We start from the raw sequence: 24,648 nt of genomic DNA on the forward strand, positions 1-24,648 counted from the left end.
TTAAAGGGGTTGGCACCAAGGTGGTGGCTTTGTTTTCCTTTTAGATCTGGCCTCCTTTCTGTAGGTGTATTGTAAATTGTGGATCTTTCCAGAAGAGTTGTGGGGAGAGGGCAGCTTTGGCTATTGATCTCTGACTGGCTACCACATTACTACTCCCATATTAGGGCTATGCTTGCTTTTTATAAAACTGTACTAATCTTTGGACATATTCAATAGTAATACTGATAGCATTTGTTAAGTGCTTACTATGTGCAAAACATCATCATCATCATCAATCGTATTTATTGAGCGCTTACTATGTGCAGAGCACTGTACTAAGCGCTTGGGAAGTACAAATTGGCAACATATAGAGACAGTCCCTACCCAACAGTGGGCTCACAGTCTAAAAGGGGGAGACAGAGAACAAAACCAAACATACTAACAAAATAAAATAGAATAGATATGTACAAGTAAAATAAATAAATAAATAGAGTAATAAATATGTACAAACATATATACATATATACAGGTGCTGTGGGGAAGGGAAGGAGGTAAGATGGGGGGATGGACAGGGGGACGAGGGGGAGAGGAAGGAAGGGGCTCAGTCTGGGAAGGCCTCCTGGAGGAGGTGAGTTCTTAGTAGGGCCTTGAAGGGAGGAACACTGTTCTAAGCGCTGGGGAGGATACAAGATGATCAGGTTGTCCCACGTGGGGCTCACAGTCTTAATCCCCATTTTACAGATGAGGTAACTGAGGCCCAGTGAAGTGACTTACCCAAAGTCTCACAGCTGACAAGTGGTAAAGCCGGGATTTGAACCCTGGACCTCTGACTCCTAAGCCGTGCTCTTTCCACCGAGCCACGCCATGGCTGAATGGAAAGAGCATGGGCCTGGGAGTAAAAAGACCTGGGTTCAAAACACCACTTGGCCATGTGCCTTCTGTGTGACCTTGGGCAGGTCACTTCATTTCTCTGTGCCTCAGATTCCTCACCAGTAAAATGAAGATTCACTACATAGTCACCCTCTCATCTAGACTGTGAGTGTCATGGAAGTTGGGTTTCTTGTATCAACCCTAGAGCTGAGAACAGTGCTTGAAATATAGTAAACATTTAGTGCTTTGCACATAGTAAGCACTTAATAAATGTCATTAAAACAAAACAAACAAAAAATCAAGTAATCAACCAATCAATAGTATTCATTGAGCCCTTACTGTGTGCAGAGCACTACACTAATCACTTGGGAGAGTATATACAACAGAGTTGGTAGACACATTCCCTGCCCACAGGGACCTACAGTCTATAGGAGATGATAAAATAAATACCACAATTCAGTTTTGTTTTCAGTCAATAATGGTAAGGCTCTAGGTCCAATTCTCCTTATCTTTCAAAAGTAAGGTCAGGAGGGTCATAGCTGACTTGGTAGAGAACAGTTCAGGAACTGTTCCTCTTCTGTCTTTCAGAATGGCAGCTAGGAGAGTAAATGAATCCCAATAGCCAAATAGGGTGGGAACATCTGATAGAAGCGGAGAGAGAGCAGGAAGATGTTATGACTGCTGATTTTTCATCTTCTATTTTTAAGTCCGTAAGAAGCTCCTTGCAGATAGGGAACACTTCTACCAAATCTATTATAGTGTACTCTCTCGAGTGCTTTGCACACAGTAAGTGCTTAATAAGTACCATTGATTGAAAAAGAGGCACAATTGCCTGTGATCCCCATGTAGGACAGGGACTGTGTCCGACCTGACTGTCTTGTATCTACCCCAGTGCTTGCTATAGCATCTGGCACATATTAAGTGATTATTATTATCATCATCATTATCATCATCACATTTGCTATTATTATTATAGCTGAATAACCAGGTTGACCACTCCTGTTGGTCTAGAACATGACCTGGAAGCAGAAGTTAAACAATCCTAGAGTTTTACCACTGTAGAAAACCATGGTGGGAGGTTGGAGGGGAGGGGAGACACATCTCAGGGTGAACAGAGCAGAATGGCCTAGTGGCAAGAGCACAGTCTTGGGAGTCGGAGGACGTGGCTCCTAATCCCAGCACTGACACTTGTCTGCTGTGTGACCTTAGGCAAGTCACTTCACTTCCTTGGGCCTCAGTTACCTCATCTGTAAAACTGGGATTTAAGTCTGTGAGCCCCATGCGGGACAACCTGATTATTTTGCATCTACCCCAGTGCTTAGAACATTGCTTGGCATATGGTAAGCACTTAACACATACCTGCATTATTATTATTATTATCTGGAGAAGCAGAGAAGGGCAACCAAGAGGATCAGGGGGATGGAGAAGATTTCATCTGAGAGACGGCTAGAAGAATTAGGATGTGCCAGTCTGGAATGACAAAGGTTCAGAGGGAACATGACTGATAGTTCAAAATCATGAGGAAGCCAAACAGGATGAATGTGCAATTGTTATTCACCATTGAAATTTGAAGGTGAAAGATTTAAAACAAAAAACAAAATACACTTCTTCACCCTAGGAATGGAATTTGTGGCCACAGGAATTTACAGAGGCTGATCATATCAGTAAGTTCAAAAGGGGTTTGGATACATTATGACTAAGAAGGCCATAAAAGATCTGAGAAACCATAATAAGACCATGAGAAGACTCTAAGTAAATAAGGGTGAGAGAGGGAAAATTTAGGATGCTAGATAACATATCATTACCTATTAGGATGGATGCCAAGGAAGGAAACATCACACTGTTCCTACAAGTATTCTGCGGCTATTTGGGGAAATTATTTCCAGGTTGGACTAGCCATTGGTCTGACCCAGTAAAGACATTTCTTATGTTCTTAGGTAGATGTGGATGTGTCAATCATATCAGAAAATATTTATTAAGCACTCTCATAATTCATAGCACCATACCAAATCCTCAGGACATGTGGAAAGAAGTAGATACAGTTCCTGCCCTAAAGGGACTTACAAATTAAGAGAGAGATAACACAGACGAACATAGGGTCAACATAAATATATATTCAGCAGAGCAGAGTAATTCTAGTTGGAAAAGCAAACTGTGTAAATACAGGATGTGGAATGACTGGCTATGAATGAGCTTGGCAGTCAAAGACTTGGAGGTCAAACTTAGGGAAGAGAAGATGGAGAGCTTCTTAATAATGATCTTCAAGTATGTGAGCAGTTTCACTACAGAGGATGAAGTCCAGGTCTTTTCAATCCCACTGAGGACAGAATAGAGGAAATTAAACTTACATTAGTGGCAAGCAATAATAAGGGTAGCTAAATATTAGAATACACGGGCAAGCAAAGTAGTGGGATGCCCTTGGGTTGCACTAGAAATAGAAAAGATTCTTATTTGTCAAGTTGGTTGAATGGGTGCAGGGTGGGTGGGCTAGGTGGATAACAATAATTGTGGTATTTGTAAAGCACTTACTATGTGCCAAGCACTGTATGGAGTGCTGGGGTAGAGCAAAAATCACCATCTTCAGGCCTTAAAATCCTATGATCCTGAATGCCATTTAGCATATAAAGAGCATTTGGAAAATCTTAATCTTACTCTCAGTCTGAGTTACTGTATTTTGCCCATTCTTCAGGTGGAATAGCTGAGGTGGACACAGGCTGTGGTAATTCCAATGGTCACAGTTAAAGAAGGAGCAAGACACGCTTTGGAAAGGATCGGTTTCATTTTCAAATTATAAAGAAAGTATATTAAGATACCTCCAATGGTGGAGTAGATTTTCATTTCTAAAGCTGATTTTAGTGGGTTCCAGACAAAATGATTGTGCTATATTTAGCTGTCCTAGAAAAACCAGAGAGAACATGTCCTGTGGCATGGGTCTAGCAATTCATACCGAAGGCATAACATGTTTCTTTTGGCTTGACTATCAAGGAGAAATAGAATCAAAATTTAAAGTATTAATTTTCCCCTGTGGGTGTGCGTCTCTACAGCTAATTTCCATTTAAAACTCCCTTGCTTCTCAGAATTCCCAGTTATTTCAATTTAATGTCCCATCTGGCCACCTGGTAAACGAAGGTGGCACTGTGGTGATTTGAGATTATATATGCTTGCATTCATTTGTTTTCTTTAAAGAAAAGGCATTCCAGTTCACCCTTGGGGAAAAGAGTAAACATTTGGCCTCTGTTTTTTAGCAAAAGGGAAGTATTTTACAAGTATGTTCCTAAGTCACTTCTAAATTTATTAACAGGAAACACCTGTAATGAATTGCCTTCTAAGTCTTACTATGAAAATGGAAAATCTTTTAATGGTGATGAAAATTGCTCATGTCAAATCTCCTCACCAGAAATTTGGTTGGTCTGTTTTGATTTCAAAGAAGCCCAATTATTTCCAAGAATTTTCTTTAAAATAAGCCTTAGTGCTATTGACAGATTCTATAATCGGTTGCCTCTTGGGGATTTTGTTTAGAAAATATACTGCTTTCTTACCATGGATAGTTAACGTGTCTTTAATTAAAGGTGACCTTAATTTAGAGGGAAAAGATGTTATAAATTAAATTCTTTGAAACTTATAGAGGAAGGAAAATAGTTGACATTCTGCACTGGGTGTTCTAGAAGGAACAATGGAAAATATGCCTAATGTAATCTCAATATATATATTGAGATATATACCATATATGTATGGTATATATATATCCATTAAACTGGAACAGCATTTGAGGATTTATAGAAAGAAACTTATTCCTTGTGGTTACATATGCATCATTTATTTTCTCTAATTCTTTCATATTCAACATTTCACATTTTTGCTCTTCTAAGCAGTGTAAGGGATTCAAACTTTTGTCTTGTAAGCTGTATTTGACAGGCTAGAATGTGGAGAGTTAAGCAATATACTTCACACCTCTGAAGTTAAGTCACATTCTGCTGAGCCAGTCAGTTATTCCTGGATGTGAGACTAGAAATTTTGGAGATACTTTCATGATTCCAGGTCAGAAGGATACCATTTAGCACAGTAGAGGAAACATATCCCGGGGGGCTGAAAATTAATCAACTAGTTTTACAACTAGGGAATATTCACTTGACAGGAGCTGGCCCTCGTGTCCAAATTGTATTACTTAGTTGTTCTACCTTTCTGCAGCCAGTAAAGGACAGTCATGAGGTTAAACAAAGAGACCATGTGTAGAAACGTAAATGAGTGTATTAAATTCATGATTGCAAGAGTATATGTGGTTTTTGTTTGCTTTTTAAATGGCATTTGTTAAGCATTTACTGGGACTGTAGTAGGCTCTGGGTAGACACAGGATAATCCCTCCTACAGAGTCTGCGAACCCCCTGTAGGATAGGGATAGTGTCGGACCTAATTGACTTGTATCTTCCCCAGGGCTTAGAATGGTGTTTGATGCATAGGAAGGGCTTCATCATCATCATCATCAATCGTATTTATTGAGCGCTTACTATGTGCAGAGCACTGTACTAAGCGCTTGGGAAGTACAAATTGGCAACATATAGAGACAGTCCCTATCCAACAGTGGGCTCACAGTCTAAAAAAAGTGGGCTCACAGTCTAAAAGTGGGCTCACAGTCTAAAAGTGGGCTCACAGTCTAAGGGCTTAAGTACCAATATAAAAAAATTAGGGTGGACACAGTCCATGTCTCACGTGAGGTCACTAATTTATAGTTGAGATAACTGAGGCATAGAAAGGTTAAGGGATTTGCCCAAAATCACACAGCAGATGAGGGGCAGAGCTGGGGTTAGAAGCCAGGTCCAGTGACTCTCAGTGCTCTTTCTACTTCTCATGGGACGTGAAGTTGTTCTCTTGGATCCTTTTATGGCCCGCTTCTGCCTCTTTAGATGTGGGATGATTAAGGGTGTCCTTTGGATCCTCATGCCCTTTCCCATGTACATTTGAGAGAGCAACATTTTGGGGGATCCCTATTAGTGCATCCCGAGATCACCCCCATAGTGAGCTACCACCACCCCTGATTCTCAGAGTTTTGAATCACCAGACTGCATGAGAAGCACCCAGCATTCAGTAATACGGCCCTGCTCCCAAAGGGCTGACAGCCGAGGCTCAGAGGAAAACAAAATGCCCACTCATCTCCTTACGCTAACAACTCTCCAAATCTGCAAATTCTTTGCTTACAGAATGCACTCATCTTTCTATGAAGGGATACACAAATAATAATAAATAGTAATCGTGGTATTTGTTAAGCGCTCAACTATTGTCAGTCACTGTACTAAGCACTGGAGTGGATACAAGTAAATAGGGTTGGACACAGTCCCTGTTCCACATAGGGCCCACAGTCTCAAATCCCCATTTTACAGAGGAGGGAACTGAAGCTCAGAGAAGGGATTTGCCCAGGGTCACGCAGCAGACAAGTGGCAGAGCGGGGACGGTTGGTATCAACAAGGGATTTTAATAGGAGCAGTAGTTGTGCAACAGTTTTAAACCAAATCCAGAAATAACCACCTGCCCCCGCCCTACAGCATAGTCCTTATCTTTAACCAGGGATACCGTCTCCCCAGGACGCCAATGTTGCACTTCTGGTAGTGGCTCGTCCACTGGGCCTTCCGCTGGAGCTTACCCCATGGACCTCTCAGGCTTTTCGATGAGCATTCGATGAGAAATAAAGGCTTCTTTCTGCCTTCCCTCTGAAGCCTAGCACAGCCCACTCCCTACATCCTGACCCCTCGGACACCTATCAAGGGGTTAAGAAGCAGCGTGGCCCAGTGGGTAGATCCCGGGCCTGGAAATCAGAAGGATCTCGGTTCTAATCCCAGCTCCTCCACTGGTCTCCTGTGTGTCCTTGGGCAAGTCACTCCACTTCTCTGTGCCTCAGTTGCCTCATCTGTAAAATAGGGATTAAAACTGTGATCCCCATATGGTACAGGGACTGTGTTCAATCTGATTAACTTGTATCTACCTCAGTGTGTAGAACAGTGCTTGGCACATAGTAAGCATTTAACGAGTACCATAATTATTATTATTCTCTGTCCAGGTCCTTTCTCTCTGGACCCAAAGATGGAGGCTGTCCTTCCTCATGACTCTTAGAGTCTTTTCTTTAATCCCCCTCCTCCTTGCCCCCAGATCATCCTCTGTTCTTGGCTCTTCTCCAGCTGATTATCTCTATTTGACAGGTGATGAAACTGAGGCCCAGGGAAGTTAACTAGCTTGCCCAAGGTCACACAGCAAGCAATTGGCAGAGCCTGGAAACAGGAGCCTGGTCCTCTGTCTCTCAGGCCATTGCTCTTTCCACAAGGCCACGCTCTTCCAATTATCACAATAATTATATTATTAATATAATCATTATTATGCTCAAAAGGACCGACTCTTTTCTGAGATGCAAGGCTTCGATGTTGGACTGTCTGTAAGAATTGACTCCCAAATGTCATCTGAAGTGCTGCATTCTCTGAGACTTTGTTTAGCTGCATTGCTTGAGTCTTTGTTTTGCTGCATCTTTAAAACATTTCTCTCTGTCTTTGTTTTCAGATTTCCAATTTCAGCTCAACTAAGAGTAGTTCTTTGTGTAGCCCATTGTGGTCCATTCTCCTCAAATGTCTCTTCAGCATATCTGTGTGGAGATTTGAGCCTAGTTTCAGAGTGAGGAGACTGACTTCATTCGAGGGCTTAATTCTTCGTGATCCTGTTTTGTCATTTGATGTTGAGTGCAGCCCCTGAGTGACATAGATGGAACTGCTCAGTCGACATTACGGTGCCTATTAATACCCAGAAGGAGTGTTCGCTTTTAGTGTTCTATTCCTGAATAGACCTGGAAATAGCTGTGGGCAGGGATTGTCCCTCGGTTGCTGAATTGTACTCTCCAAGCACTTAGTGCAGTGCTCTGCAAACAGTAAGTGCTCAATAAATAGGATTGAATGAATGAATCTGTGAGTACTGCAGGTCTCACAACCATAGTTATATACTAAGGTCCACGTGCTTCTTTCCAAGAATAAAGGAAAGGGGAAAATGATTAAGCATGTTTCCCCCAAATCTGATCCAGGTATATTTATGGGGTCTGGATTCCTTAGATAAAGCAAAAATCTAAGAAGACATGTTATAAGGGACAAGCTAGGTTAGTCCCTCAACTAGTGGAGAAGTGGAGAGAGTGGAGAGAGCCCAGATACTTCTTCAGTGGGGAATCGATGGTGTAATAATATTAATACTAATAGTATTTTCCTATTAATCACAATAAAATAATAACAGCAATAATAATAATATTTGTTAATCACTTACTATATGCCATGCACTGTTGTTGCTACAGTATAAGCAAATTGGACACACTCCTTGTCCCTCATGGGATTTATCATCTAAAAGGGAGTTAGAATAATACCTGCATTTATTGAGCACTTAATGTGTGCAGAGCACTGCTTGGGAAAGGATCATATTGCAATATTACAGGCACATTCACTGCCCACAACGAACTTACAGTCTATAGGGAGAGACAAAGATTAATAAAAATAAATAAATTGTGGATATGTAACCAGAGTACTGTGGGGCTGGGTGAGAGGATGAATAAAGGGAACAGGTCAGGGTGATGCTGAAGGGAGTGGGAGAGCCAAACAATCACACTTCCCCCCTCTCTTCAAAGCCCTACTGAATGCTCACCTCCTCCAAGAGGCCTTCCCAGACTAAGCCCCCCTTTTCCTCAGCTCCTCCTTCCCCCATCACCCCAACTTGCTCCCTTTGCTCTACCCACCCCTCCCCTCCCTACAGCCCTTGTGTATATATGTACATATCTATAATTCTATGTATTTATACTGATGCCTCATGTTTTGATGTGCATACATCAATACTTCTATTTATATTGATGCCTGTTTACTTGTTTTGATGACTGTCTCCCCCTTTCTGGACTGTAAGCCCAGTTTGGGCAGGGATTGAGAAGCAGTGTGGCTCAATGGAAAGAGCACGGGCTTAGGAGTCAGAAGTCATGGGTTCTAATCCCTGCTCCACCACTTGTCAGCTGTGTGACATGGGCAATTCACTTAATCTCTCTGTGCCTCGGTTCCCTCATCTGTAAAATGGTGATTAAGACTGTGAGCCCCACATGGGACAACTTGATTACCTTGTATCCCCCGCCCCCGGTGCTTAGAACAATGCTTGGCACACAGTAAGTGCTTAACAAATACCATCATCATTATTATTTTCTAGACTGTGAGCCCGTTGTTGGACAGGGGTCTTCTCTATCTGTTGCCAAATTTTACTTTCCAAGCACTTAGTACAGTGCTCTGCACACGGTAAGCGCTTAATAAATACGATTGAATGAATGAATGGTCTCTATTGCTGAACTGTACTTTCCAAGCACTTAGTACAGTGGTCTGGACAATAAAGCGCTCAATAACCACTATTGAATGTATGCAGAGAAAAGGATGGCTTAATCAGGGAAGGCCTCTTGAGGGTCCTCAATAAGGCTTTGAAGTGGGAGAGAGTAATTGTCAGATATGAAGAAAGAAGGTGTTTCAGGCCAGAAGCAGGATGCGGGCAAGGGGTTAGAGGCAATATAGAGGAGATCGAGGTACGGTGAGGAGGTTGTCATTAGAGGAGCAAAGTTTGCAAGCTGGTTTGTTTTAGGGGAGTAGTGAAGTGAGGTAGGAGGGGGCAAGGTGATTGAGTGCTTTAAAACTTACGGTAAGGAGTTTCTGTTTGATACAGAGTAGAAGGGCAATCGTTGGAGGTTGTAGAGGACGGGGAGGGAAAATGGACTGAATGTTTTTGTAGAAAAATGATCCAGGCAGCAGGGTGAAGTATAGTGGGGGAGAGGCCGGAGGCAGGAAAGTCAGCAGTAATCAAGGTGAGATAGGATAAGTGCTTGGATTAATGTGGTAGCAGTTTGGATGGAGTGGAAAGGATGGATTTTAGCAATGTTGTGGAGGTGGAACTGATAGGATTTAGTGATAGATTTAATATGTGGGTTGAATGAGAGGAGTCAAGGATAATGCCAAGGCTACAGGCTTGTGAGATAGGAAGGATGGTGGTATTGTCTACAGAGATGGGAAACTCAGAGGAAGGACAGGGTTTGGGTCTAAAGATAAGAAGTTCTGTTTTTGACATGTTAAGTTTGAGGTGATGGGGAGAGATCCGAGTAGGGATGTCTTGAAGACAGGAAATGTGAGACTGCAGAGAGGGAAAGAGATCAGGGCTGGAGATGTATATTTGGGAATCATCCGCATAGAGGTGGTAGTTGAAGTTTTTTGAGCAAATGAGTTCGCTGATGGAGTGTGTATAAATGGAGAATAGGAGACCCAGAACTGAACCTTAAATGACATCCCGCAGTTAGGGGGTGGGAGGCAAGGAAGGATCCTGCAAAAGAGACTGAGAATGAGCATCTAGAGAAATAGGAGGAAAAAAAGGAGAGGACAGTGTCAGTGAAGCCGAAGTTTGGTAGTGTTTCCAGGAGAAGGGGGCGGGAGGCACTGTCGAAGGCAGCCGAGCAGTCAAGGAGGATCAGGATGGTGTGGAAGCCATTGAATTTGGCAAGATGAAGATGATTTGTGACCTTTGAGAGGGTGGCTTCTGCGGAGTGAAGAGGACGGAAGCCAGATTAGAAGGTCAAGGAGAGAACTGGAGGAGAGGAATTTGAGACAGCAAGTGTAGACAGCTCACTCAAGGAGTTTGGAGAGGAAAGATAAGAGGGAAATGGGATGATAACTGGAGAGAGCTGTGGGGATAAAAGGAGGGTTTTTTGTTAGGATAGGAAGACATGGACATGTTTGAAAGCAGTGGGGAAGAAGCCACTGGAGAGCGAATAGTTGAAGATGGTGTTTAGGGAGGGAAGAAAAGAGGGGACAAGTATTCTGACATGGTGCGAAGGGATGGGGTCAGATTCATGAGTGGAGAGGATAGATTTTGAGAGAAGGCAGGCCTCCTTTTGTGATAATGCTGGGAAAGATGGGAGAATTGAAGAAGGGGCAGGAGGAGGGAGGGACTGGGGAGGGGCAAGGGAGATTTTAGGGAGATCACACCTGTTAGTTTCAATTTCCTCAGTAAAGCTGGTGGCCAGATCACTGGAGCAGGAGATAGGGAAGGCGAGGGGATGAGATTTTGAGGATAGAGTTAAACATCTGGAGCAACTGGTAAGGGCAATAGACATGGGTGTCAACAAGGATGGAGAAATAATTTTGCCAAGCAGAGGATAGGGCAGAATTAAAGCACACAAGGATAAACTTAAAGTAGACAAGTTCAGCTTGGTATCTAGATTTCTGCCAGCAGAGCTCTGTGGTTCATGCACAAGAAAGAGTGAAGGAAGCAGACCGTGGAGGTGATCCATGGCTCTGTTAGTGATATGAGATGAAGGGATAGGGGAGCAGGTGAGTTGAGTTCAGTGGAGAGAGTGGTGTTGAGAGCATCAATTTGGTCATTAGAGGAAGGTAGTTTGGGTATGGAGGCTAAATGGGGCATGATGAGTTGAGAAAATTGGATGGGGTCAAACGATCAGAGGTGTCTGTGGGGGACAAGTGCAGATTTGTGGGGTGGAGGTGTGTGGGAGAGAAGACAGATGAAGAGATCGTAGTCAGTTAGACGGATTTCATAGTTGGTGAGGGTAGAGAATGTGCTGTGGCTAGAGATGGTGAGGTTGAGTGTGTGTCCAAGTTGGTGAGTGGGTGAGGTGGTATGGAGCAAGGGGTCAGTGGAGTTGAAGACTGCCAGAAAGCAGGCAGTGGAAGGGTCGTCAGAGACATCCAAGTGGATACTGAAGTCCCCAAAGATCAAATGGAGATTAAATTCTACTTCTTCCTACCTTGGTTGTGAGCCCTAAGCGGGACATAATCTGTGTCTGACCTGATTATCTTGTCTCTGCCCCAGCACTTAGTGTACTGTTTGGCACATAGCAAATGCTTAATAAGCACCATAAAATATAATAATAATAGTGTTTGCTAAACACTTACCATCTATCAAACACCATCCGCGGCACTGGGGTAAAGAAAATGCAAATAGATTGGATACAGCCCTTGTTTCACATGAGTTTCGCAGTCTAAGTACAAAGGATAGCAGGCATTTAATCCCTATTTTACAATGTTTAAAGTGACAAGTATGTTCCAGTGGTTTAGAGTGATTTGGAAAAAATGGTAAGTGTTACTGATGTCACTGGATGGTTTTGAGACACGTGGAAAATAACAAAAAATTGTTTCAAATGGTGTTTTGTTTTTTTCCCAACCAGGAGAAATTTTGTATCTTTTCCTGGTGAGACTGTATTAGTCCTCTTATACTCTGAAAATTCCAGGTTTCCAAATCCTGGATATACCTGTTAATTCATAAATACATTGGAGACGGAATGAAAAATTGAGTGGGTGTAGCGGATTTAAGCAATGGAGTAGAATTTACTGTTAACAATAGCAAACCCTCCCTATACCAAACAGTCTACAGCTGACCAGTACTCTCTTAGTTTCCTTCTGAAAGTTGGATTCAAATGTCACACATTTCTCTTAGGACTTCTAAAAACATCCCCCCTCCAACTTAGAACTGTGAGCACCATGTGGGATATGGACTATGTCCAGCCAGGTTAATTTGTTTCTACCCCTGCATTTAAAACAATACTTGGCCCATAATAAGTGTTCAACAAGTACCATGATGATGATGTAACAATATGTTATAAGGAAGAATTCAGGCTGAGGAAAGAGAGAACCCCTGTCCTATAAACCTGCATAAACCATTGCTTCAAAATTACACTATGCCTGGTGATCCAGATTTAATTCGCAGATCACTATTTTAGGTAAACTCTCATTTTGGTGATCTCAAACAGTAGGTTAATGGCACAGAAATTCAGAGATTATTCATTACCATAACAGAAGAGAATAAGAACAATTTATTCTATTAGTTTGCTCCTTTAATCTTAGAGCCAGTCAACCCATCAGGTAAAAAGGTAACATTTGCTACTGATCAACTCACTGTGCCTCATTTTCCATCTCTGCCACCGATGAACTCATACTCACATTCCACTCCTAACTGGAATTCTATCGACCTACAAATCCAACAGACTACAGTTCTCCCCTTATTAAATCACTTCTCCCTCCAAGAGGCCTTCTTTCATTCATCTCTAATCTCCTTACTTTATATTCACACAGCTGCTACTTCAGTTCATTGGCACTACCTAAGTACTTTGGTAATCACAACTTCCCACAGCATTTTTTATAGTATTTAAGCACTTACTACACATCAAGCACCGTTGTAAGTGCTAAAGTATATTCAAGTTAATCAGGTTGGACAGAGTCCCTGTTCCAAATGAGGTACTCTAAGTAGGAAGGAGAGCAGTTCATTCATTCATTCATTCAATCGTATTTATTGAGTGCTTGCTGTGTGCAAAGCACTGTGCTAAGCACTTGGGAAGTACAAGTTGGCAACATATACAGACGGTCCCTACCCAACAACGGGCTCCCAGTCTAGAAGTTATTTAATCCCCAGTTTGCAGTTGGGGAAACAGACACAGAGATGTTAACTGATTTGCCTAAAGTCACACAGCAAGCAATTGGCAGGGCTGGGATTAGAACCCAGATCCTCCCAGGTTTATGCTTTTTCCACTAGGCCTTGCTGTTCTCCTATGAGTATATTTTTGCCTACCCTATTATTTAAGTACTAATTCATGTCCATAGCCCCCTTTCCCTTCTTCCTTCTATCTGTAATTTAATTTGGAGTTTTCTCCCCCTTCTAAATTGTAAGCTCCTTGAGGGCAGGACCATGTCTTGTAATTCTATTGTACTGTCTCAAGTGTTTTTATACAGTGCTCTATAACCAGTAGATCTCAATTAATGCTGTTGATTGATGGAGTTTGACCCTTAACTGTGCGGATTCTGGTATTTATTTATTTTGCCTGCCAGACGCCTCTGTTTTTGATGTGGTACCTTCACATGTCAGCTGAATCATGATGATTTTAAGGAAGGAAATTGAATACTGGAGAAAGTTTGAAGATTCCCCATATAGTTCAGGGCTTTGCACAAAGTTCTCAGTAAATATCACCGATTGATTAACATCAGTACTTCATCTGGACAGACTGTGAAATCTGTGAAAATAAGTATCAAAGTTGTGTACTTTTAAGACATTTAAGTTGGTAGGCTGTAAGCTCGTTGTAGGCAGGAAATGTGTGTTTACTGTTGTGCTGTACTCTCCCAAGCACTTAATACAGTGCTCTGCACACAGTAAGCACTCAATAAATATGATTGGAAGAATTAATAAATAGTATGTACTGTTACTGTTACCTGAATCTTTCCCTTTGAATCCTAATAGCTGCCCCTTGAAAGGGCAGCTTTTGACACACACAGCCCAGCCCGAATATCAATCAATTAAACAATCAATCGATGGTATTTGAGTGTTTACTGAGTGCAGAGTAGTCTACTTAAGAGAGACAATGCAATAGAGTTGGTAGATATGATTTCCTGCCCTCAAGGATCTTACAGTAATGTTAGTATTTGCTGAGTGGCCACTTAGTGCAGTATCTTTGACTAGCGTATGATTAATATTTATGTCCACTGCAGTTGCTGCTGTCATTTTATATTTCCCTTGAAGCCTATTTGCATGTCGCACTAATAATTTCCTAGGCAGCTTTGGAGTTGGGGTCCCAGGCTACTGAAGATGAATTCATTACTTCCTTATTTAAACTTGGAGTTAAGAAAGTGAAAAAAGAGGAATGGTATCAGTGACCTGCAACATCGTAATGGTCAGACCTAATTTGATACTTGACTTCAGGATTCTACAAATTGCTAAGATGTGGAAGATCCTGGATAGGCTGAGAAGGGTGAAGGATTGAAACGACTGTGTTTGGTAAATGCTAATAAATCCATAGCTGATAAATTTTACTGGGCTGAGCAAACTGCTTTAAAATATGCCTGTTTTTCCTGTAGGTAATATGAAGTGAAACTACTGTTGGGGTTTTTACCTCACAAGATTATTGGTTTGAATCTAGATGTATTGGCTAGGATTTCACTTTACAGTGTAGCAATTTCACTTTCAGGATCTCCCTGTGTGACTACCTCAGTTAGTTTAAGGAGAGTAGTCAAAAAGGTATTAGCTTTGAAGTAATCTTCCTCACAGAGAGGCCATGTTAATTCCGGTGTTACTTGTGCACACGGATTTTCACAATTCCAGGAATTGTTCAGGCCTCTGATGAGAGCTCCAGTCATTCACTTCAGGGTTTTTTGAGATCTTGCGACGAATTTCCTGTAGTTGATGACAGAATGATTCAAAGTTGTCAAAGACGTGAACACATCCACTAGATACTGAAAATATATTTGTGAAATTTAAATTTTTGGAAGCGACCTACAAAACCAAAGGTTTTGAGGATTTGAGCTCCTTTTGGAAGAGGGAAAAGGCTTAAAAACACTGTAGTTAATAGACAAAGAAATTCAGTGGACAGACCTGAAACATCAGTGTTTTATAGGTGCCATCAGAGTGATTGCATGATTAAAACCTGAATTTCCATGGAAAGGGGCTAACCAAATTATGGAAGGATAGATAAAAGGGAAGAAAAAAATGGAGTTGAGAGATGCCTTTGAACCACATACTTTGTGCACACGACTGACCTACAAATAATAGAGAAGCAGCGTGGAAAGAGCACGGGCTTTGGAGTCAGAGGTCATGGGTTCAAATCCCGGCTCTGCCAATTGTCAGCTGTGTGACTTTGGGCAAGTCACTTCACTTCTCTGTTCCCTAGTTACGTCATCTGTAAAATGGGGATTAAGACTGAGAGCCCCCCGTGGGACAACCTGATTACCTTGTTACCTCCCCAGCGCTTAGAACAGTGCTTTGCACATAGTAAGCACTTAGTACATGCCATTGTTATTATTATTATTATATAACAAAGTGTGTTAAGCTTAAAATTAAATGATTTTGGATAAACACTACAAAGATCAAAATGTTTATATCAAATTAGCATAAAGAATTCAAATATGTTGTGAATTTACTCCAACCCCCTTCTCTGTCTCCTACCGCACTTATCTATCTATGCAGAAATACTAATTGGTGATATTAATTCAGTCAAGATGAACATACCCACAAACTAAAAGCAATTGCTCTAAATATGCTTCCAGTTGTGGTTTACAGAATCAAGACTTGAAAGATTTAATGAGCTCTGACATTAACAAAGCTGGTGCTGGGATATGTTTGGGAAAGCAGAGGACAGAAATTTGGCTTCATTGCCTATCTGACACTGGTGTTAGAAGAATAATTTTGTTTTGTTGTCTGTCTCCCCCTTCTAGGCTGTGAGCCCGTTGTTGGGTAGGGACCATCTCTATATGTTGCCGACTTGTACTTCCCAAGTGTTTAGTACAGTACTCTGCACACAGTAAGCGCTCAATAAATTCGATTGAATGAATAATTTATATGCAAGCTCAACTACTGTGGCCTCAGAAATACACATGTAGGATCAACAGCCTCGTCACATAAAAAAAAACAACAACCCAAATTGTCCTCCTACCAACAATAGGAAATATTTTCACTTTGCCCCTTTTTCGTCCTTTACTGTTCTTATAACTTCCTCCATTAAAAGTGCAATTTCAACCTCTGTTACATGTTAATGAGTGACTGCTAACAACTTTTATCCATAAATTCACCCATACCTTGCAAACTGTATCCTCCAAAATGTCTTCTAAAGAGCCACTGCAAGTGAGTCATCATCATCAAGGGTATTTATTGAGTGCTTACTGTGTGCAGACCACTATACTAGGCAACTGGGAGAGTATATTTCAATAGAGTTGGTAGACATGTTCCCTGTGCTCCGTGAGCTTACTGTCCGGAGGGGGAGATTGACATTAATATAAACCAATAATTATCATATATAATTTATAGAATATGATATCATTTATAGATACAATATATAATCTATAGATATAGAGTCAAATTTCTGTCTAATGCATTCTCGCAACTTCTTGAAAATGTATGGGAATCAGCTTTCAGTTTTTGTAAAATGAATAAGCTATTCACTTTTAGTCTGAAACTAACCCTCTTTCAATATGAAAAACTGGAATCAATTTACATAGATTCTCTTTATACTGTCTTGCATCCCCGTATAAGGCAAGGGACAACATGACTTTAAAATCGCAGGAAATGTTTATATTAACCAGAGAGCCTAGAGATAATAATCTGGTATATTTAGATCACCACGCCACATTCATTACTCCTGAATTTTGGAAATGTAATTAGATTAGATAATGCCTTCCCTTAGGGTTTAATTCGTGCCAGCACTTTCTGGCAGTTCAGAATCCTGGCACCTCTGAGCTTGGCAGTTCATAGCTACAATGGTATTGCTGTGATTTGCAGCAATGGCAACGATACTGCTGTCTGTTCACAATCATTACAAAAATAAAATGTAAAATTTCATAATCGCTTGAGACTCGGCACATCTTTCTTTACAAATTCTGAACAGCCTACTGTTTTACAAGGTGGCACGTGGACACTCCCATGATGCAGAGTTGTGGGGTTTTTTTCTTTACATTTGTGATTGTGCGGGTGTGTTATTCACTCTCCAATAGTAGAGTGAATAGTAATTCATAGTAATTCATTTTGACTAGAGACAAGTCCCTTTCTGTTTAGCAGCTAGGACTCTATGCTCCAAATATAAATTTTGAAACAAGGTGGTGTGGAAGGTTGGCTTCAACTATTAAAAACTTGATGATATTACTATTCAGATGAGAATTAATTTTCCAGGAGAGTTAATTTAGATTAAAGATCTATGATAATAATAATAATAATGGCATTTATTAGGCACTTACTATGCGCAAAGCACTGTTTTAAGCGCTGGGGGGGATACAAGGTGATCAGGTTGCCCCACGTGGGGCTCGCAGTCTTAATCCCCATTTTACAGATGAGGTAGCTGAGGCTCAGAGAAGTTAAGTGACTTGTCCAAGGTCACACAGCAGACATGCGGCGGAGCTGGGATTCGAACCCATGACCTCTGACTCCAAAGCCCATGCTCTTTCCACTGAGCCACGCTGCTTCTCTATATAAGCAAAGCTGATCCTCTGGGATACTTTAGGTGTTAGTCTGCCCTGAGGCAGGGAGATGGATCAATATATTCTTAAAGTTCCCTCTTTGATAAATCTGCAATTCTGATTTTTTTTTCTCTTTAATAGCTTTTCTATATAATAATGATAATAATGATGGCATTTATTAAGTGCTTACTATGTGCAAAGCTAGCTTTTCTATATGGCAGTGTGTAGAACAATTTCTCTCCTCCAAAGGCCAGTGGTGGTTTTCTGTAAATGCTTTCAGTTTCTTTCTCCCCTGCTAAATTGTAAGCTTCTTGAGAGCAGGAATCATGTATTTGATTGAATAGGTGCTCAAAATATCCTACTGATTAGATTTCTTGATTGCTTAATTGATTGGTAGACATCTCTGGTCTTCTGCCTGGGTCACTCGAGCAGGAAAGGAGGTTCTGGTCCCCAGTTCTTAGGTCACCCACTACTCTGAATTCCAGGTAGGAGTGGAGAATCTGGGGATTGGACCCCTACTTCTCTTCCTGCTCGGATATCCCATTTATCACCTGAGCAGGAAGAGACTCCAACCCCTGCCTCAGCAAATCCCCGGCCCCTCCTCTCCTGAATCAGCATCTGGTGCTTGGAAAAGTCAAGGATAAAAATAGAAGAATTCGCTACCTGCTTACTATGTGCCAAACATCATCATCATCAATCATATTTATTGAGCGCTTACTATGAGCAGAGCACTGTACTAAGTGCTTGGGAAGTACAAATTGGCAACATAGAGAGACAGTCCCTACCCAACAGTGGGATCACAGTCTAAAAGGGGGAGACAGAGACATCTACTAAGTACGGGAATAACTGCCTCTTAATCAGGTCCAACAAAGCCCACATCCAAAGAAGCAGCATGGCTTAGTGGAAAGAGCCCGGGGTTAGGAGTCTGAGGTCATGGCTTCTAATCTCGCCTCCGCCACTTGTCAGCTGTGTGACTTTGGGCAAGTCGCTTAACTTCGCTGAGCCTCAGTTACCTCATCTGTAAAATGGGGATTAGGATTGTGAGCCCCACGTGGGACAACCTGATTACCTTGTATCTACGCAGCGTGGCTCAGTGGAAAGAGCCCGGGCTTTGGAGTCAGAGGTCATGGGTTCAAATCCCGGCTCTGCCAACTGTCAGCTGTGTGAATTTGGGCGTCACCTAACTTCTCTGTGCCTCAGTGACCTCATCTGTAAAATGGGGATTAAGACTGTGAGGCCCCCGTGGGACAACCTGATCACCTTGTAACCTCCCCAGTGCTAAGAACAGTGCTTTGCACATAGTAAGTGCTTAATAAATGCCATCATCATCACTCGGAACACTGCTTGGTACATAGTAAGCACTTAACAAATACCAACATTATTATTATTATTATTTTTATCCACATGGGGCTCACAGTCTAAGTAGGAGGGAGAACAGGTACTGAGTTCCCATTTTACAGATGAGGAAAAATTGAGACACAGAGAAGTTAAATGACTTGTCCAAGGTGATACAGCAGGTAAGTAGCAGAGCCAGGATTAAGAATCCAGCTCCTCTGTCTTCCTGGCCCGTACTCTTTCCACTAGGGCACTCTGGATCAAAATTTCCTTTCCAGATCAAGCTATTGCATACAGGGGCAAGGAACAGTCATGGCACACATTAAGGTATTTTAATGCAGCAAGACTTAAACTGTATTTCCAAGGTAGACTGAGTTAAGTAGCTTACTCTGATTTTTTATTAAGTTCTTACTGTATCAATCAATCAATCAATCAATCGTATTTATTGAGCGCTTTGTGCAGAGCACTGTACTAAGCGCCTTACTGTATGTCAGGCATGGTACTAAATGCTGAAGTAGATACAAGCTAATCAGGTTGGACACAGTCCCATCCCACATAGGGCTCCCAGTCTTAATCCCCATTTCACTGATTAGGCAACTGAGGCACAGGAAGGTGAAATGACTTGTCTAGATTAGATAGCAGGGTTAGAACCCAGGTCTTTCTGACACCCAGGCCCCTGCTCTATCCTCTAGGCTATGCTGCTGTTGATGGGACAAACACATCTTCACAAATTAGAATATATGTTTCAAGTTTAACCCCTTACTGATCCCCTGCTATTCCTGTCCTATTCCTAATTCACATAAAAAAAATGCAATTTGTCTATCTCCCAGCCATTCCTGTAATATCTCTCAATTCTGATGTGGAACTAGGAAGAGAAGTTTCCTCTGGATCAGAGTTCTGCTTTTAATGCCAGTTAATTACTGTTTTCATATGTATTGTCTCTACCAGGCTACCATGCTTTTTCCAAGCTTTATTGCTCATCTGCAGACAGAACTTGCTTCATCTATTTGCTATGCTTAAAATGCTGATAGTTGTCTTTACGCATATGACTTCTTACTTAAATATGTCGCTAAAGGATATGTCAGGGAATTTCAACAAAAGTTGAATAATTTAAATTTATCCCTTCTGATTCTCACAGTCGGTGAATAATTTCACTATTTTGCGATGAAGTTAAAAGTGTATTACTGCATTTTCAACCGGTCTGATGGTTGATAGGGAGTAGAAATAATCTTTTGGCATTTGGGGATGCCGCACATTCTAATCTAAAAGGAAGCAGCATCAAGTCTAAACGTATTCTTCTTCATCCTCGCCAAAGTAGAAAGACATCATCTACTTCGGTAACGAGCATTTCCCAACTGAAACACCCACCAGTTCAACACCTGCAGTAATCCTTGACTTAAATGATGGCATTCAGTTGACGGCATCGGTGTATTACATTAATGAAAGAAAAAGCCAGATGTTGGTTCACCTGACACTAAAGCATGTATAAATAAGCTAAACTCCCTGTCTTTAATAAAAAAAGCTGGTGCTTTGTTCTCAAAAGTATTCATCATGAAGTTCCACCTTTCCAGCGCTGAGATGGATGGAAGGATTGTGGGCAGAAAAAAAAGAGATTAAAGGCCTTTATACCTCCATTGATAAATTATAGTGGCTTGTATGTTTCAGGCAGTTGTCATCCAATTGAGACGCTCATTCCAAGGACGAAAGAACCACATTCACCTTGACACCTGATTTGTCATGGGAGATAAAAACTGAACATTCTTGGATCTGTTTTAAGAACTTGGCTAAAGAGGATCTCTGTCATATATTTCTGATCCTTTTTTTGTTTACAAAAGTGGGCTCCACTATAGTTCTGTGAATAATGGTGATGGCATATGAAAGCTCTTTGCTAACAAACCTGATTACCTAGTATTCCGAAGAGGAATTTCTTTGAAGTTGCATCAGGTTGTAGGATGGCTGGCAAAGGTTAAAGACATACGCAATTCTTAAGCTGATGGTTTTCCCCAAATGTCTTATTTTTTTACCGCAGCAAAATAATTTTGACACAAAATACCGTCAAAAATCCCCAGCCTTCAAAAAGTTTTAAATCCCCTGTGTCTAAACTTAACTTTCAGTTACTTGAAACTGGAGGAGCCTAAGGAACGGGCTTGCCTTTTCTGAGCTCTAAATCTCTCATTTATCAGATATTAATCATCTGATGATCCCACGTTCCCTTGGTCATTTCCATGGTATATCTATGATGCAGCTGTACATGTGGTTAATATCTAAGGGAATATTGTGGAAGTGAGTCACTTCCAAGGTATGCCATAGAGTTTAAGACTTTTATGTAAGGAGTGGGATTTCCTTGGGGCAACTTTGAAATTCTACGAGCTGAAACCTAAGCATAAGATTTCTCTAACTTCCTAGAAAGCACTCAAACATTAATGCAATTTCCCAAATTCATTTTCCTAAATACTACCTAGCCAGAAAATGCTCCAAGTGCTAACATCAAATAACAAAGAAGAAGTTGTCCAATTTCCTCGAATACTTTCAAGTTACTAGTCAAAACCCTCACATTGGTCCAAGTGCATAATTGTGCTCATTTATATTTCATCTTAATAAGCAGATATGCTGATCGCTTTTGTGTGCCATAGATGAGAAACTAAGAAATCAATATTGAACTGAAATTTTTAATTTCATGATACAATGATGCTTTTTCTATGAGTTTTAGCCATAAATGTGTCCTTGAAGAGAAATAATTCTCTAACTTGCCCAGTATAGGGAAGACAGTCTAGATACTCTGGATAATTGAGAGATTATTTAATTAAAATGTTATTAATATGATTGCAGCAATTGTATCACTTGCAAATAAGATAACATAAAACCTAAAGAACTGAAAAATACACTTTATTTGGAGGTAACATTATCATACACAAGGTCCCTTTTCAAAAAACTGAGCTCTGTTCGAGTCATGCTTCATTGTGGGGATCTTCTCAAGGGAACTGCCCCTCATCAGTCACTCCTTCTGGGAACAATTTCTAGATTTTGTGACACTATTTTCTCATTCATTCATTCAATCATATTTATTGAACGCTTACTTTGTGCAGAGCCCTGTACTAAGCACTTGGGAAGTACGAATCAGCAACATATAGAGACGGTCCCTACCCAACAACGGGCTCACAGTCTAGAAGGGGGACACAGACAACAAAACAAAACATGTAGATGGGTGTCAGTACCATCAGAATACATAGAATTATTACAATATACACATCATTAATAAAATAGAGTAACAAATATGTACAAATAAAATAGAGTAATAAATATGAACAAATATATACAAGTGCTGTGGGGAGGGGAAGGAGGTAGGGCAGAGGAAGGGGGGGATGAGGAGGAGGAGGAGGGAGAGGAGAGGGAAAGTCAAGGATAAAAATGGCAGAATTTGCTACCTGCTTACTATGTGCATTCCCCATTCACAGCTAAAATTACACAAGTCTTCACCAATCAGTTTAAAAGCAGCAGTAGTAATAATAATACTAACCTTCTCACTGTACCTCTGTCTCATCTCTCTCGCTGCTGACCTCTCATCCACATCCTGCCTCTGGCCCGGAATACCCTCCTTCTTCACATCCAACTCTCCTCCCCTTCAAAGTCTTATTGAAGGCACATCTCTTCCAAAAGGACTTCCCGGATTAAGCCCTCCTTTCCTCTTCTTCCACTCCCTTCTGCATCGCCCTGACTTGCTCCCTTTATTCATATCTATTCTATTTATTTTATTTTGTTAATATGTTTGGTTTTTTTCTCTGTCTACCCCTTCTAGACTGTGAGCCCACTGTTGGGTAGGGACTGTCTCTGTATGTTGCCAACTTGTACTTCCCGAGCGCTTAGTACAGTGCTCTGCGCATAGTAAGCGCTCAATAAATACGATTGATTGATTGTAGCAGTCCAGTGCTGTGCACACAGTAAGCGCTCAATAAATACGATTGAAAGAATGAATGAATAAAAGTGTACTTGCTGCCCACTTTGCAGAGTCCGTCTTCTCCGCTTTAGACTGTGAGCTCGCTGTGGGCAGGGAATGTCACTGTTTATTCTGTTGTACTCTCCCAAGCGCTTAGGGCAGTGCTCAGCACACAGTAAGCACTCCATAAATATGACTGAATGAATAAAAGTGTACTTGCCCACTTTGCAGAGTCCGTCTCCTCCGATTTAGACTGTGAGCTCGTTGTGGGCAGGGAATGTCACTGTTTATTCTGTTGTACTCTCCCAAGCACTTAGGGCAGTGCTCAGCACGCAGTAAGCACTCTATAAATATGATTGAATGTTTGTACATTTTTATTACTCTATTTATTTATTTATTTTACTTGTACATATCTATTCTATTTATTTTATTTTGTTAGTATGTTTGGTTTTATCTCCCCCTTTTAGACTGTGAGCCCACTGTTGGGTAGGGACTGTCTCTATATGTTGCCAATTTGTACTTCCCAAGCGCTTAGTACAGTGCTCTGCACACAGTAAGAGCTCAATAAATATGATTGATGATGATGATGATCCCCCCTCCCAGTCTCACAGCATTTATGTACATGTCGCGCCTCTTTGACTTCGGGCAAGTCACTTAACTTCTCTGGGCCTCAGTTACCTCATCTGTAAAATGGGGATTAAGACTGTGAGCCCCACGTGGGGCAACCTGATTATCTTGTATCTACCCCAGCGCTTAGAACTGTGCTTGGCACATAGTAAGCACTTACCAAAAACCATCACTATTATTATTATTATTATATCTGTAATTTATATTAATGTCTGTCTCCCCCTCTAGACCATAAGCTCATTGTGGGCAGGGAATGTGTCCATTATATTGTATGTTTGGTTTTGTTCTCTGTCTCCCCCTTTTAGACTGTGAGCCCACTTTTGGGTAGGGACTGTCTCTATGTGTTGCCAATTTGTACTTCCCAAGGGCTTAGTACAGTGCTCTGCACATAGTAAGCGCTCAATAAATACGATTGATGATGATGATATTGTACTCTCCCAAGCACTTAGTACAGTGCTCTGCACATAGTAAGTGCTCAATGAATATGACTGACTGACTCGTGGTAGTAGTAATTGTAATAACACTAAGAGGTCAAAAAGAAGTACTGAGAGGAGGTATAGATACAGTCCCCGGTCTCCAAGAGGTTTATGATCTAAGAATAAAGGAGGAGAAGGGTTGGTGACAAAGTAAGGAAAGGCAACCAAAATTATCAAAGACAACGGTGCCACTAATCATGAAAGGAGCAGCAGAATTTCAGGCTTCTCACAACTCAGACCTACAATCATAGAAGTCATAGTTCCCCACACAAAACACGCTGCCTGGATATTAAACTCTAGCCTGTAAACTTGTTGTGGGCAGGGAGCATGTCTACCACTCTGTTATACTGTACTTTCCTAAACACATCGCACAGTACTATGTGCACAGTAAGCACTCAATAAATACGATGGATTGATTCCACCCAAAATTATTTCCACACATCCATGCTACACAATATTAATT

General features: G+C 41.2%; 1 long non-coding RNA gene across 1 annotated transcript in view; it reads right to left on the minus strand.

Annotated features, from left to right (window-relative positions):
• Positions 1-2,808: 2,808 nt before the first annotated feature.
• LOC119925742 overlaps positions 2,809-24,648 on the minus strand; it is a 45,762-nt gene continuing 23,922 nt past the window's right edge. The window contains exon 3 of the long non-coding RNA XR_005449830.1: positions 2,809-3,166. This is a non-coding gene — a long non-coding RNA (uncharacterized LOC119925742). The remainder of the gene's footprint in view (positions 3,167-24,648) is intronic.

Source organism: Tachyglossus aculeatus, chromosome 3, assembly GCF_015852505.1.
Source record: "Tachyglossus aculeatus isolate mTacAcu1 chromosome 3, mTacAcu1.pri, whole genome shotgun sequence".
Lineage (NCBI taxonomy): Eukaryota > Metazoa > Chordata > Mammalia > Monotremata > Tachyglossidae > Tachyglossus > Tachyglossus aculeatus.